This window comes from Gallus gallus, chromosome 2, assembly GCF_016699485.2.
Source record: "Gallus gallus isolate bGalGal1 chromosome 2, bGalGal1.mat.broiler.GRCg7b, whole genome shotgun sequence".
NCBI lineage: Eukaryota > Metazoa > Chordata > Aves > Galliformes > Phasianidae > Gallus > Gallus gallus.
Window position 1 is genome coordinate 26,949,552 of NC_052533.1, and position 16,906 is coordinate 26,966,457.

A 16,906-nucleotide genomic window follows, 5' to 3' on the forward strand; every position below is an offset into this window, starting at 1 on the left:
GTTTTGTGTCATATGGATTCTGAGACAGTATTATCGATGCTTCAGTGAACCACCTACTATTGTTCTACTTCAAAAGAAAGCAATAAAGTAATTCTAGACCCTGGGATTGCCTCATATTCTGGGAACCCCCCGGTGAACAGACATTCTGACAAAATATTATTAAAGTCTCTTTGAAAACTTGATCTACTGGAAACAATACTCTATGAAGGAAGTTCAGTTTAGTGTATCATGATCCCTGTGGGAAAATCATCAGTGAGTTTTGCTAACAGAAAACCTTGCCTGGCTTGTTAAATCTGAAGTGGACATTTGTTTTCTGGATAGTAAAACAGAAAAAAAAAAAGAAAAGAAAAGAAAAAGAAAAAAAAAAAGGCCAAACCAAAACAAAAGCATGCAAACAAATAAGCCCAACCAAATAAATAAACAACAGAATTGTTCTCCATAACATACTGAGGAATTTATTAAAATCATTCATTGTACAGTAACTTTATAATGATGAGCACTTCTGAGGTAGAACTGAGCTGTTGTAAATAGTAGTTATTTGCACAGTACTCCTGAAAACAATCTCACTATCAAATTGCTTCATTTAAAGTAGTTCTAATCCTGTTTTTAAACCAAAAGTTACCTCCTTTTTTTCAATACTACCCACTCCTCTTCTCCATAAAGCAAGAATCACAAAGAAGTTCTTAAACTTTAATTCTGTGTGATTTTAATAAGTGGGTTCTGAGAGTTATGCAAAGCTGATTTTACACGACTGTTTACTGGAGAACAGTATAAAAGCAACTCAGAAAGCATCTGTGTTGATATGTTCTTGGTGGAGAGCTAGAGTATGTGAAAGGGGAACTTTTAGATGCAAAGTAGAAGAAACTCTACTACAGACAAATAAGCACTATTTCAGTGAGTTATCCTGGAACTGATCTAATGCTTCTCAGCATTCTTGATAAAGCTTAATATTATGATAGGTTTTGGGAGAAGGGCAGGGAAAGAAAAGGCCTGGAGTAATTAATAGAAAGACTTGGTTTAGGGTGGGTTCAAGGTGGGGAATGGCTGGAAGCTTTTAAAAATATTTGGAGACCAATCACTTTCCTCTCTCTCTTAATTCTTAGAATCACTTCTGTTTAGGACTCCGCATCTTTCTCTTCTTTTTTGTATAGCTATCTTCCTTCTCACCTCTTTCAATGAGTGTGCAAGAACACCCTTCCAACTCTCATTTTCTTCTCAAGTTGTAAAGAGACAAGTGATAAATACTGTCTGTCTTTCTATTAGTATAGAGAAAAGGCAAGATAAAGAAGAAGGAAAAACAAACAAACAAACAAAAAAAAAAAAAAAAACACCAACAAAAACCAGAAGAGAGGATCCTCTCAGTATCAGAACAAGTATGAATATTTCCAGGTGTTAGTTATAGTTCAGTTAAGGTCACCTTCCCTAAAGATAATCAAAATAAGCAATTTGTTGAGCCCTCCCCTCTCTGACACTATGCTGCTGGATTGATGTTTGGACATATATGAACACAGTTGAAGAAGAGGCTGATGAATGAAATTCATAATTTGATGCAACCACTCTTGGATATTACTTTTATTTAAGTAAGAGAAGCAGTATCTCGGGATAGTTTGGTTCAGCTGCTGCTACTGTTGATTAATCTGGACTGGGGACAGGGTGGATGGATATATGTAACTGGCTGAAGGTTGATGCAACGTTTTCTTTACTGCTACAGTTAGTCTTGTGTTAAAATTGTAGTAAATACCACGACAAATAGGATACTTTTACTGGACTAACTACATGCCAACAAGTGGTTGTATAGTACGAAGAACACTAGCAAAACATCACTTTCATAACCAGAGTTGTGGCAATGACACAAAGAGTGTTTGAAGAAATTGTGTTTAATGCTGCTAAGAAACTAGAATACTGAAGTCCCAGTCCCTAGGCAGCATATTAGCTGTCATATTTAAATGTTTTCTTTCTCAGTTCAGGGCTTTTTAAAGGGAGTTGAATTGTTGTAGAGCCATACTGACACCTGGAGGTTTATCAGCATTACTGGGCAGAGATGTGTGAACATGGAAATATTAACGTGTCACAATATCTTTTAAAAAGTGCAGTCAGTAATCAGAAGGGCAACAGAAAAAGACCTGAAACATCCATTTTCACTGTAAGTTTTTCATGTCTTTTCAGGATAGGTATTCTTCTGTCCTTGGGGTTTTAGCTGGGGGACTTTTTAGCTAATCCTGCACACCGTGTACATGTTTGAATCAGGATTAATCACTTCCTTTGATTGTCACAGAGAAGTAGGAGGTATTAATAGAAAAAACTCCACAAGGATAAATTTGTGGATCCATAAACACAAAAGAAAGGTGCATGTGTGAAATTCTGAGTAATATATATATATATATAACGAAGGATAGAGGTGGTCCTCTTCACTTCCATTTTTTTTTCTCTCCTGTTAATTCAGATATTTTGCAACTGACTATCTTCTAGCAAGTATATTGAGCTATTCTCTCTGTTGCTAATAGTACTAATTTCCACAAGCTTGAGCTGATTGATTCCAGTGAGATGTAGTGCACTGTATGTATCATCAATTATTTATTTATTGTGGTTTCTGTATAAGAACCACATGCAAAAGTCTGCTGCTTCTTCCTCCTCCTTGAAGGCTGATGATGTAATTACTATAAAATATTCCTAATTAATATCATCATCTTTCAGCTATTTTTCCTTTTCCTTTTTTTTCTTTTTCTTTCTTGATGCAGATATATAGATATAAATCAGGAAATTATAATAGTTCAGATATTTTCATCCAATGTAATTATGAATGTAGTTTATGTCTGTGCTGTATTCTGCTATTATTGTGTTAAATCCGAAGAATAATGTGTAAAGAATCCAAGCAGCTGTCTGTATAACAGATAAGAGTAAGAAGGAGCAGCTTTATGCTAGTGCTTGAGTTCTTTTGAGAGCATACTTATGAAGAAAAAAACAAATGTTGATTTAATATAATACCTGCTTTTTAACAACAGCAACAACAACAAAAAAGAGGCTTATAGTAAGAATGACTGTTGAGAAAAAAATGGCTTTCTTCCAAAATAAGTAGTGTTTCATTTTTAACCTTCCTACTTTGTTTTCTTTTTTTCTGGTGGGTTTTTTGTTGTTGTTGTTGTTGTTGTTTTTGTTTTATGTTTTTTGTTTTTGTTTTTTTTTTTACTATTCATCATATTCATCATACATACAATCAAGAAACAGTGTTGTCTCTGTAAATGAAATGCAATTCCAAATTCATGGATTCGCCAATTCAAACATTTTTGGTGCTCTGCCTGTCTACCAAGTCTGAGCCTATTAGTAGAAAGATAGAATAGAATTAGAATCTTCTGAGTTAGAAGGGGCGTACAAGAATCCAGTCCAACTCCTGGCTTCACATAGTACTAACTAAACATTAAACATTATATCTGAGATCATCATCCCAATGCTTCTTGAATTTCAACAGATTTGGGCCCATGACCACCACCCTGAAGAGCCTGTTCTAGTGCCTGACCACCCTGTCAACAAAACCTACTCTTAATTCCAATCTGACCCTCCCCTGATGCAGCTCCATGCTGTTCCCTCGAATACCGCTACTGTTACCAGAGAGCAGAGATGAGCACCTGCTCCCTCATGGGGGTCTTATTTTTGACTTCTTAAATAGACTTAGGTAGACTTTTTCTAAAAGAATAGTTAAGTTTCATAAATCCTTAGTGATAGTCCATTATTTTTTCCTCAAGTCCATAGACCAAAGGTTAAACCAAAAGTTCTTGAAAGTTTTCAGAACTTTCTGAAGTTTTGTGGGGTTTTTTTTTGTTTTTGTTTTGGTTTGGTTTTTTTTTGTTGTTTTTTTTTTTTTTTTTTTGTAGATCAATCTTAGCTGTTACTGTTTATGTCCAGCCACTTCTTCTTACTTGTCTTTGATTAGCCTGTATTGACTAACGACTAACCAGTAACAGAAGTGGATGGTTTTCTCCTGCCTCTGCAGTCTGAACAGGATCTCTGAGAAGTCATTTCATCTGTAGTATGAGAGCAAGAAAAGGTAGGAAGGTTGTGAAGGACAAGAGAAACCAAATTCCACAAAAGAAGGGCAGGTCAAGTTGAAATGATAATAAGATTGGAGCTCTGCACCCCTAGAAATCCCTTTTTGGAAATGTAGATGGAACAGCAGATGCCTCTGATGGTACACACTACCCTTAGTGAGATACAAAGAAAATACCTGGTGCTCTCAAAGGCAACTAGACATCTATTCAAACACATCAAAGTCTGAAGCAGCAGTTGTCAGTCATGAACATGGAGTGTATGAATTAATAACTGACAGAAACCCTTTGGAATTTTGAAGAAAGTCAGTTTTTTTTTTTTTTTTACTGGTGGAACTCTTTCTCATTGAAACAAAAACTTCTATGTAGAAGTTTATACTTTGTGTGTGAACATGGCTGTAAATTGATGCAATCATCTTGGATTTCTTCATTTAAAATCGTAAATGTTTGGCTACAGTATCTTCTCTATAATAATTACAACTACTGTCACAATCAATCATAACTTTTAGTTCTTAACCAACTGAACTGATGGAAATGCAAGTCTCGTTCAGGTAATGGAACCATACCTCTGCCAGCTACACTTTGCAGGGTGAAGCAGAGAATATAGACTGGTATTAAAGCTATTCATTGTGGATAGAGGCTATCTGTATTTAGTGATAAGCCTAAACATTGCTGTGATGTACCAAACAAGTCATTTGATTAATGTATTGTATGGGGCTTAGAGCCTTTTCCTGATGGTGACTTTCTTTTGTCTTTGAAGACAGGATTGTAAAAATATGGTATATTCTTTGGTGTTGCACTCTGCAAAGTATTGCTTAGAATTATGACCCTGTCTTATTGACAGGGAAATTGAAATACATATGAAGTTGAATTCAGAAACCATGTATGACCAATGCTTTATCTAAAATTTGTTAAATGCATGCTCTGCTACAAATGAGGAGCAATTTCAGTGAGGTATTGGAGCAAACATCTTTGAGAAAGATTTGTTGATAAAATCTTCTGATTTCTTACGTCAGAGTCAATTTTACTAAATTATTTGCTTTTCACACTGCTATTTTTTAAAAAGTTGAATAGTTTAATTTTCAGGGTTTTTTGTTTATTTGTTTGTTTGTTTTTGTTTTTGTAATTCTGACCTGTCTTTATGTGATATCTATGTATTAACACTAAAACTGATGTACAGAAGGGGAAAAAATGTAACAGGGAAGGCTCAGGCAGTTATTTGTATTAGGCAGGGGAAGTACTTTGTCACCTGGAGATAATTAGAAAAGACATTGCAGGGAATAAATTCCAACCATTAGTATCTGTCAAAGACTGGGAAGGGCGCGGTACTAAAGAGGCAGATAGAAATAGAGGAGAAACTTGCACTGAAGTGCAAAATCTGTGCAATTACGTAGCCCTAATTCCAGCATAGCACTGTGGTAGAATATTTGTTCTTCATTACAGTTTATTTCTTAATCGCCAGCACTCACTTGAAAAGTTTTACTCTACCACCACTAGGCGGTAAAGTCGGCTAACAGTTTGAAAAAGTGATGTGCTTTCCTCTGGGATGAAGGGCTTCCTGCCTGGAAGGATGTGACATGCTGGCCAGCCCGCTGTCAGGAGGGGCTTGCAGATTTTCTGGCTCTTCACCAAAAAACTAAGTCCTGTCTGCATGGGAAGTCAGCAAAGCACCAGGCTGATGGCGTGCTTAATCTGTACAAAATGAAACGTCAGCTTAAATGTATTTGTTCTGCACTTTTCTCTGATTATTGGAGAGACTCTAAATATCCTGCAGGAAATGAATCATAATTTAGGTTCTAGGAGAAAAGAGAAAAAGAGATTCAAAGTAAGGCTACTTCCCTCTTTCATGGCAATCTTTTACAATTAAAATCTGTACAGTAAGATTTTTGTCCAGAATTTCTCTCATCAGCCTTCTATTAAAGGAGAAAAAAAAAAAACAAAAACAAAACAAAACAAAAACTCTCTGTGTTTAAAAAAACATCTTTCCATTTCAGGTTTCTAAGATACTTTACGAAAAACAACCAATCAAATCCAGATTTATTTAAGCATAAACCAAATGGTTGCCTGAAAGATGATTTTTGATAAAACAAAATTATGGAAAACGTATATAAATACATAGCTCAGTTTTGGGTTTTGATTTAGGGGAGCTGGAATGTGACAAATGATGGCTAATCACAGAAACATTTGCATGGCAAAATGAGCAGTGTCATAAACCAGAAAAAGCAGACACTTAACTAATCAGTGGGTCTCAGTAAATACAGTAGTCTTGTAAGGAAAGCTTTCATAAATTTGCAGGACAAAATCCTGATTGTAAACTTTATTTTTCCCTCCTACCTTTTGTGGTACTTAAGTCACATCATTATATGCACACATGTAATGCATTTTTTTCCTCCCTCACAAATGAAGATCTTCAGATGTTTATTCAGAAATGAATCCCAGTCCAATCTAATAAATGTGTGAAGTTTGGTGGGAACTCTCTGTGAAACTCAGTCAGGAGGAGGTTGGGAGGGCTGTGCTATGTTTTTCCTGTAACTTTCCTGTAACATTATCTTGTTTTCATAAATTTGAATACTGATATTAAATTTATAGATAGATTCTATTTTTTTAAATTGGCATGAAAATAATCAATAAACAAGTATTTATATATAAAAATACAGTAACATCAAGTTCCTCAAAGAATACATTCTCCTCATATATATATTTATATCTCTACATGGAGAGAACACACAACATTCAGAAAGAGTACTGGGGGGAGAGAGAGAGAGAGAGAGATGTGAAAAGCAAAAGTGCATGATTTATGAGAAGAATGAACTAACAGTAGTAGCTCTCAAATTATATACAGGTATAAACCCATACTGCTGCTGAATCTTTTTTTATTTACTTTTTTTTTCTTGCTATTTTCCACAATAGAAATAGAATTTCCAAATAACATAGAAAGTATAGTAATTTTGTTGAGGCAGCTGACTCTACATTCTTGGGTTAAATATCTCTCTGCTAAAATATTGAGCACATAGACTGAGGAAGGTTGTACTAGACACGGGGAAAATGAAAAACACAGGACTGGAAATATTCACTTTTCTGGGATGTGCTAACTGAGATGGTCACAAGTCCCATAGTCACCCAACAGATCTACTTGAATAATAGTAACAGGGGAATTTCTTTGTGAACTGTCAAAACAGGATCTGTCCAGATCCCTACTTTCCTTGGCATTCTTTCAGGGAAAAAGATATTTGAACAGGGTTTTTTAGTGGTTTGAGGAGAGAGGCACTGATAGAGATTCCTGGAGATGGAAATAAGTTGCACTGTTCTTCTTAGCTTGAAGAAAAAATACAGCAAAGAGTTTCTTGTCCTGCAGCCATTCCATGTGTCAGGCACCTCCTCTGAAAAACAGCTCTCCCCTCTAATGCCACTTCCCAAATTTTCAGGTATAATAGTATTAGTCGATCTTAGACTTGTGTGACACTCATCTATTAGGGAGAAAAGGTACCTGTATGCTGAAGCAATGGCCAATCGTTTATCTGAGTCTGACATTTGTCTGAGTCTGTATAGTCTGAAGGTATAAAGCAAATTATTCACAGTGTTACATCCTATTTCAAATAACTTTGATAGGATTTATAATTGGCCCTGTGCTGAGGGTAAGAGGGAATAGTTGACTTGCTGCTCTATGCTGAAAGCAAACAAGCAAATAAAAAAAACCACAGTTCTGAGCCCATGCTGATAAGTCATTCTGAAAAGCAGATTCTGTAGAAAATCTTAGTGTCAATTTTTTGTTTGTTTCATTTGCTTGGAGAAGAGGGTGTGGGAGGAGAGGAAAGGATCAGTATTTAATTCTATTGTACTTACGTCTATTTTTGCCATAAAATCTTTGTTTTAAGGATTTCTTAGGTCTAAATGAAGGAAGCACCTTTTTGAGTTAAAGGAGTTACTGAAGCAGGATTTACTTCTCCAGGTTTTCAGTGGTATACTGCGGATCATGTCCTTGCTTTCACTAACGCTTGCAGCCACTGGGTGGAGAACTTGTCTAACAAACTGCCGTGTTACGACGGAGTGAAAGTCAATCCAACCGTACTTTGCTGGCTGGGCAAATTTGTCTAATACAGGTCATATATTAGGCTTTTCTTTTTCAGTGGTCAACGTGGTTCAATTTCCAGCTAGGACATAATTTGCACAATAACCTGAAGTTGAAATTAATACTAAGAAACAAGCTGTACTGTGTGTAAGAAAAATCCATTAAGCTGTCTGCATTAGAGGAAGAAGCTGACCAATGGAGTTGAAGCAAATGTGTTATACCGTAAGAAGAAAGGTTCAGACAAATATCACAGGAACCAGGATGACACTCCAATAAGGTAACTTTAGGTTTAATCTTAACTGCAATTAAGAATATTGTTGTGATGATTTATTTGTAGTACTACCTTGTCTAAAATCCTCAAATGAACGTAGAGCCCCAGCATGCTAAACACTGTGTAACTGTATCCAGAAGATATTACTGTCCCAGTGCAGTATTTTAAGTAGAAAAAAGTAATGACTGATTGCAAGGCAGAAAAAAACAAAGTAGAGTGGCCTAAAATCATAGTGTTGGTCAATGACAAAGTAAAGGATAGAATCCAGGTTTCTGATATTTGACCTTTTCTCCTTGTTACACCATGACACCCATGATGTTACTAACTCTTACATATATCAACCTGTTAAGTGCTACTTCAAAAGAGAATTTGGGGATGTACTAAATAAAGATTCTGAATAGTGACATAAAAAGTAGGAGTTAAAAAACAGTTTTTTACATAACCAGAAGTTAGCTCTACACAGGAGAAAGAAAATGCTTTGTCTTCATGAAATCAAACTTATTTTCCTGTGTGTGTTCTACAGAAAGGTTAAAATTCAAGGGAAACATTTTTATCAACATATTGAGTGGAGAGATATCACACAATACCAAAACTTTTACTGAACAAATAGGGTGCCTGGCATTCTGGTGAATGCTGCTAAGAACTGGATAATTTACAAAGTATTGTTTTTGTCTTTTAAATATATGTAAGGCAAAAGCTCTCTGAATGTTATGTAGGTCACTCTAAATGTAATGCACTGAGATATGTAAAGAAAAAAAACATAATTACAGACATGCTGTGTCACTGGTGGAGATAATGTTGCCCATTTACTTAATTACCCGGGGAAATTCAGATATTTACATCTTGCTGAAGGAAGTGGCCATCACATGTCTCATGCACTAAGCCCTGACTTCATAAGGCATTTTCTTATATGAGAGCTATTCAAATTTCCATATCAGTATTTAAATATTCATTGACTTCAGGAAAAAGATTATATATATGTTTTAGTGCCTAGTGACACCCATGTCCACCTGAGTCTTGGGAGAACTTCTCCATTCATTGATCAATGAAGCATAATGGTTTAGAAGAACTCCTGACGTATCGTTCGGAGCTCTGTCTTTTTCTCACTAAGATAACAGAAGTAACCTTTCCCAGATTTCCCATACCGTACTTAAGTTAGCAGAACCTGCATGACATGTACATCCCTACTTTAATACATCTAGACCAGTTTTGTCCAGTTTGGATGTAGGATACTGGAGTTCAGGAGATCATCAGTATCTGTCTATTCTGCATACTCCTAATCATAAAACTTGTTCCAACAAGAGCATAAGAATCCAAAGTATGGAGATTAATTTTAAACTCTGTTTTTTCACTGATATTTTCTACGGACAAAGACCTTAGTTTTAAGTATTCTGGCACAAAATAGTAAATTACTGTTGACTCCCTGAAAGGAATTTTGGAGGAATTTACCTTTTTCTTTTAGCTATAAGGAGGAGCCTCAAGCTTAGAGTTCAAAGCTGAACAGTAAGAAGTTTACTCATAGACATAAGAACTCGCACGTACATGACTTTGGTGCTCAATTCAAGTTAGTGACAAGATTGCCTTTGGTCCCTTTGAAATCTATGTATGTGTTATTAGCTACAGTGAGGACAGAAATTCTCTCTAGCTTGTCTGTTTGGACTGTGTAGAAGTAAGAAATGTAATCAACTTCTGACTTGCTGTGCATGTTCACACACACTCCCCCTCATTCCCCTCAATGTATAGTTGTCACAGTGTAAACATTCTGCTAAATATTTCCTGCACCTGCTTCAAAGAACTAAAGAATCATCTCTTAACGGGAAAAATAAATGCACCAAATGTCACAATGCCTCAGGGGGGATTGAAAATGATAAAACAAATGTTGTAACATTCTATTTTTGATCCAAAGGTAAACAAGTGAAATGATGTGTGTACATGTGTATACACATATATTCACTCTATCAGTCATGTAATCCATCACCGAGGTTATTGGTTAAGGGAGAAATTGCAGTTCCAATGTATTTTCTAAACATTTAAACCTTTCTCATAAAATTATTTTGGGATGAGAAATGTCTCCTGTTCATTCTCAAGCCAGATCTCGGAAGTGAATTTTCTTGGAAGGTTTCATAAAAAATAAAAAAATAAAAAAAAACATCAGGGCTTTTTCTTTTCACGTAATAACTTTGAAATACATTAGTTGACATTTTCCAGATGCACTTTTGTGCTCAGCAGCTCAAAAGAAGCTTTCTTTCAGGAGATGGACTAAGTGGTAAAAAGCAGAGAAATGTTTACCTTTAACCCTTCTGAGTGCTGTAAGAGAAAAATTTTCATTCAGTTCTGATAGATAAACTCCCATGTATGAGACATACATCTATTAGTTTCCCTTGTCTCTCTTAATGGGATGAGATTCTGAGAGAAAGCATAGATCTGTAGCTCCCAGTGAAGTTAAACACACTTTTTTTTTTTTTTTTTTTTTTTTTGAGAAGGAAATTAGCTGTAGAATTTGCATTTCTCTGGTGCAATCAATAGGAAATGGTTCAAAGAAGGAGGAAAGAGGAAGGAAATGCCCCACTGTTTTCCCTTCAGAGCTTTCAGGAAGTGGTCTTTTGAATTAGAAATGAAATAGGATTACAGACAACTCAGATCATGTATGTGGATCTTGAACATATACAGACTGATATTTAGAAAGTTTTTGATCTCCTGGAGACCAAAAATTTGGGCTGATTCTTTGGAGTGCCAAGAAGTATTCTCATAAAATATATTTATTACTCTTCATTGTTATAGTCAACCTTCTCAAATATTAAATGCATATGTTTGTAATATTAGGCTATTAAGTCTTTAGAGAAGAGTCAGGCTGTGTACTCTTAGCTATTCTTGGGACAGAAAGAATTAACTCATAACAAACCCTTTGAAAATCTCAAGCTAATCACAGCATGAAAGAACTGACAAATCAATTGACCTGGAGCCCACATCTTGGTGCTATCTCCAATGTGATTTTGTCAGGCAATTTAGGATATAATTGAATTAGCTTTACAAGAGTTAATGCAAGCACTTGAAGCACCTTGTGTCCTTTCTTCTCCCAAGGGAATATTGACCTGCACCAAGCTGCATGCTTCTGTAGCTACACTGCTGCTTGTGATACCAAAGTAACAGAACAAGCTAGCTCAGGCATCCTGATAATCCAGTACAGTCTGTATCTTAGACATGTATTGCCTGCTCCTAAATTAAAAGTAGAAAGAACAACAGAGATATGATTGATTATGAGATCCATGGTTATTCTGAGCCTCGAGCCTTCCTAGACAGAAAAGGAGGAGATGCAGCCTTGCATAGCAGAAAATTACAGCATTGGTGCAGCAGCCTTCCCTTTTGCTGCTGCTCCTAGCTAGCAGCATTTAAGCTGCTGACATGAGGATCAATAACTAGTTATCCCTTTTCAGAATGGGGATCATTCAGTAATGGAAATGACAACCAAAGCTAAGGTGAACTCATCCAGCAAAATGAAAGAATTCTTGTCAGTGGTATTAGTAGAGATTTTAGATTTTCAAAGTTCCTGCTCTTGTTCTCAAGAGGCAGCTGGCCTCTTTACAGGGTCACTGCTGACAGGACTTTTAGCGGCCAGGCTTGATTATCTTATCTGTTCAGAGCATTTTATCAGTCTGTTTTAATCAATTTGCATAAAGAAGATAAATTAAAATCTCATAACACATAGACTTTACTATCAAACAGCGTGTATCTGATGCCATATACTGGCCTCCAACACTTTCAAATCCATTTGCTTTGCATTGGAAGTAAGAAAAGAACAAAATAAAGGTGTCTAGTTGAAGGAACAGGTACACCTACAATCATCTAGTAAGGTCCCTCTGGAATCTGTAGAAAGTCTCCCTCTGGCTTCATGGAACTTGGATAGAGTTCATATGGATCACATAATCATTCCTCTATTTACAGTTTGAGTTAAAGCTGTGGCCATAGTTATTTCCAAAAGGGCAGGAAGAGACTGTTGTTACTGTAAAGAAGAATGTAAATATTTGTTGCAACTGAAGGCTTATTTCCACTGAAGCAGATGATTTCATTGTGAACTGCAGTGCATAAAGTATTAGGCTGCAGAAGCAGTTAAAATACTTTTTCCAGCCATTGATAGAAGAACACCAGATTTTTAATATAGAATACTGAAAACGATGGAAGAATTTTAATACTTTGATGTTTTAGAATGCACACACCTCTGGTTTCCTCTAAGGTTTGGCAATTTTTTTTTTCTGAAGCTTTAATAGCTAACTTTCTTATGTTGCTTTGATATTCTGCAATATTGTTATTTCTTTCTGGTATTGTGGAATGGCACCATATCCATTAAATCTGTCTGCCTTGCTGTTAGAAACTTAGTTAAGGTTAACTGAGGCACAGGGGTTCTAGTGCACATGTATGATTCTGTTCAAACTGCAGAGCTCTAATTCATAGTGCCTTTAAAACAATGAAAATATAACTAGTAAGTGGGTCACTGAAGTGCAAGACTTCTGCAATAAAAATACTCTAATTTTTATGTTACATATGATTGAAGCACTTTTTATTTCCTGAACTCTTTGTGTTGCCAGGGAATACGATCCATACTTTTTTTCTCATCACATAGCTTTGATGCTTTAATAAAGGCTGCTGATTCAACAGTAAGTAAATTAAATTTAATATTAATACCTACGTTAACTGAGTAATGACACTTACAGTATTACTGAACATTAATCTTTTATTAAGCAGATTATGAACTGAGGTAAACATTTTGTACACATATACACACATATATGCATGAGGGTTGCTCTGAAAATAACACCTCCCTATTTTAATATGTTGGCCTATGACATCAGAGGTGGCAGATGTTGGTGGTATGGCAGTAGAGGTTGAACCTTCCCACCAGTATTCCATTACAATTTGTTGCCATGTGACAGGGGGCAGCAGAGGGGCAGTCTGACAAAATGGCATATGACATGGAAGTGCATATGAAGCAAAGGTGAGTAATTGACTTTCTCTATATGGAAGAAATGGCACCCACTGACATTCATTGACACTTGCTGAATATTTATGGAGATAAACAGTTAAGGTGAGCACAGTGAGGCAGTGGGTGGTGTGTTTCAGCAGTAGCAACAGCAATATGAAAAACAAGCCACATTCTGGATGGGCTTGTGTAGCTGAAACAACTCAAAATGAAAATCTCATTCAGGTGAATTGGACAATGGTGATGATTATGTTGAAAAATTCTGTGAATTTGCTGTATCCAACAGTGTTATTGTGCTCTTTGTATCCATTGTAGTTTCCATGGAAATAAATAGGAAACATTACTTTTGGAGTGACCTATGAATATGTGCTTATATATATGTACATACATGCACACATACATACATTAATTTCAAGAGATATAACAATATGAGAAGATGAGTTAAGTGTAACACTACCATAATACTTCTGAATATAACTCATTACAGTTTTCCACGTCTCCATTTATGTATGAAAATTAGACTAACCAAAAATTTGAAAATTATAACATAGGTCAGCTCCACAGAGAACAAAACAGCTCTTAAATTATATATTTTAAAACAGACTGTTTTCTGTATTAAAACAAATCTGAAAATTTCAATTAGAGATCATATTATTTATGAGTTTCAGTTAGATAGGTGTTCTGTTTTTAAGATACCGAGATGATTCCTTTCCAAGTTGTTACCCAGGATTTGTTGTATTCAAGCACAATGCCAAATATGTTTCAGGTATGTTATCTCTGAGTAACCTGATCTAGTGAAAGATGTTCCTGCCCATGTCAGGATGGTTGAATTAGATGAACTTATACAGTCCCTTGTGCTCCAGACCATTCTATTCTATGATTGTGGTGGTTTCACAGAGATACCTAGGTAAGCTCCACTACAGACCTTGGTTTTTGTACGGCCGTTTCTCACTCAGTTCTCACCCCTCTCTTCAGCTGCTGTTGTGGAACAGTTTTTCTTTTCTTAAATCTGTTATTTCGGAGGCACATCCAGAGTCATTCACTGGCTGAACTCTGGTCAGTGTGGTCCCCTTTGGAGTTGACTGGAGCTGGCTCTGACCTAATCTGGGACAGCTGCTGCATACTTCTCCCAGAGGGCTTTCCTGCAGACTCACTCTGCCTCCTCCCACACCCTTTCAGGAAAATCTTCCCACATAAACTCAGACAGTGATTCTGTGATTCTACTTCTTCCCTTGCATGCAACAAGAAGAATGTCCTTGGATGCCAAGACAGTAAATCTTGACTATGATCTTACCTTTAGCAAAAATCTGAATTGTGTGCTCCACAATCTAGGTGAAATATACCTAAAATATTAAGATATTCTAGTGTACAACAGCTGAAAGTGGCCATGATGGACATACCAAGGAATGATGCCTACATAGCCAATAGCCACATCTTGAAAACCAAAGAAGAGGTTAAACCGTGTCCTCCTATGCAAAATTACTTTTTCAGTCAATTCTCAATGCCACGCCTTTAGAGATTTGCAAATAACTTGTGTGTGTTGATATGTAGTGGCTAATAAATAAGGCTGATCTAAGAATCACTGGAAAGTCTAAATTATGGTCTATGCTTAGTCTGCTTGTACTAAGAGAAGAGAAACAATTGACCTGCTGCAGAAGTGCAACAAGCTGGAGCTGTATGTTTGTACGTCATTACTGGAAAGAAAAAAACTGTTTTCTCAGAGAAGAGTATCCTCTCTGTCTTAGGAAGTTCTTTATTTGGAGAAGTCAGTGATAGATTCGATCCCTGGAAGTTTTCAAGGCTTTCTTGTTTAAAAGCCGAAGTACCCTTGTTTGAGCTTACTTTCAGCATGAGGCTAGGTAAACCTGAGCTCTCCTTCTTCCAACAGCCTCATTTATCCTGTGATCCTAAAGTTATAGCTGGATAACTGCAGTGTCATCAGAGATTACTGTGCTGTACTGGAGAATGTTGCTCTTTGGTCTTTGTTTTAGGGTGGCTGATTTTTTTCTTTCCTTAAACAAACAAGAAAGTTTTGCAAAAAATTACAACGCTTTCGTACATATTGGTTGCAACTGAATTTTAATCACAATTGTAGAATTATTAATTAAAAAGTCTTCCCTCCCTGAGAAGTAGGTCTAAAAATATACTTATTTTTAATAAAGGTCCACTAATGTCTTACCTGTTTTCCCCCCATATTTTAAATCATAATTTTATTGTGCTTCTTTTTCTCTATGTTATGATGATTAGAATAATAATAATAATAACATGTAGGGGGGGAATAAATTTGAAATTAAAAAATGATTTTTATTTTAAAAGCTTTTAAAATTCCCCAAATTCATAGGAAAAAAATAATTTAATGAAAAATGTAAGAGGTATTGTTTTTTTGTTGTTGTTTGTTTGTTTCTATCCAGCTTTTTATTTCAGAAATGTGCATGAATCATGGTAAGTTTTTAATAGTAGTAATCAGAAGGCTTTGCAACGAAACCAGTCAAATTATGCCTTCTAAATGTAGACTTTTTTTGTTAAATGTTTAGTATAGCCATTCAGGGAAACATAATGTTGTTTTATGCTAACTAGCACAGATTGAAAGTATTTTTCAGTCTCAATCTTGAGTTGTCTAAGAACCTTTGTTTATGTAGTATCCTATTTATGCAAGAAAATGAACTTCATCTAAAAGCTGATATCTTTGAAATAGAGGATAATTTGCACTGCATGGATTCAGTCTGCAATATCAGCAAAGTTTGCAAAGAAAACTAGTGGTAAAAACAGTAATGTTTAAACAGTCATATCTCTTTTTTCTACTGCTGGAACTCTATGTATTGAAGGTGTGACAATATGTGCAAATGTCATAACATTTTTATGCTTGTCCTTTATAGGGTCAATTTTCTCACAGTTTCATCTAGTCCCCAAGGATACAGGTGCTCTGTAAGCCTGAAATATGTTCCTCATCAGTCACTCTTACTCTTGAGTACTTCCGATGCAAGCAGACTGAAATGTGCCTCTCATATTCTGAGTGGTCTGGTTTTCTAACATATTTTAAAGGGTCATTCACTTCCGTGAGAGTTTGCAACTGAATGAAAAATTCACTGTTTAATTTTTACATTAAAAAGAGAGCAATATACAAAATTATTTTCTTCTAAGTACTTAGTAACTAGCACACTGTGATATAGACACAGTGAAGAGTTCCATCTTATCTATATAAAATGTTATATATATATATATATATATATATATATAAACTTGCATATATATATGCAAGTTGATAGTAGTAGGTTGATTTGGATACAGGAAGATTTTCAGAAGAAGTCCTTAACATCTAGATCTAGGTGAGACTGAAGACATGGCTATCTCTGGTCTAGCACTGTAACAGAACCAGATTTCCAAATATTTTTAACAACCAGTGTACCCCGAATTTAATAGGAGCAGGGGGGGATGAATACATTTAGAAATTGAGTCAACTGCTGCACTGGACGGAGTTTAGGATATCATATATTTCCAAACAAAGCCATATTTGTTGGTACCTTGGAATTACATAAAGCTGTCTAGTTATT

The 16,906-nt window shown here is 35.7% G+C and overlaps 1 long non-coding RNA gene across 1 annotated transcript in view; it reads left to right on the top strand.

Moving 5' to 3' along the window:
- Positions 1-13,576, top strand: part of LOC101748265 — a 55,068-nt gene extending 41,492 nt beyond the window's left edge. The window contains exons 7-8 of the long non-coding RNA XR_006938635.1: positions 8,168-8,386; positions 13,309-13,576. This is a non-coding gene — a long non-coding RNA (uncharacterized LOC101748265). The remainder of the gene's footprint in view (positions 1-8,167; positions 8,387-13,308) is intronic.
- The last annotated feature ends 3,330 nt before the right edge of the window (positions 13,577-16,906 follow it).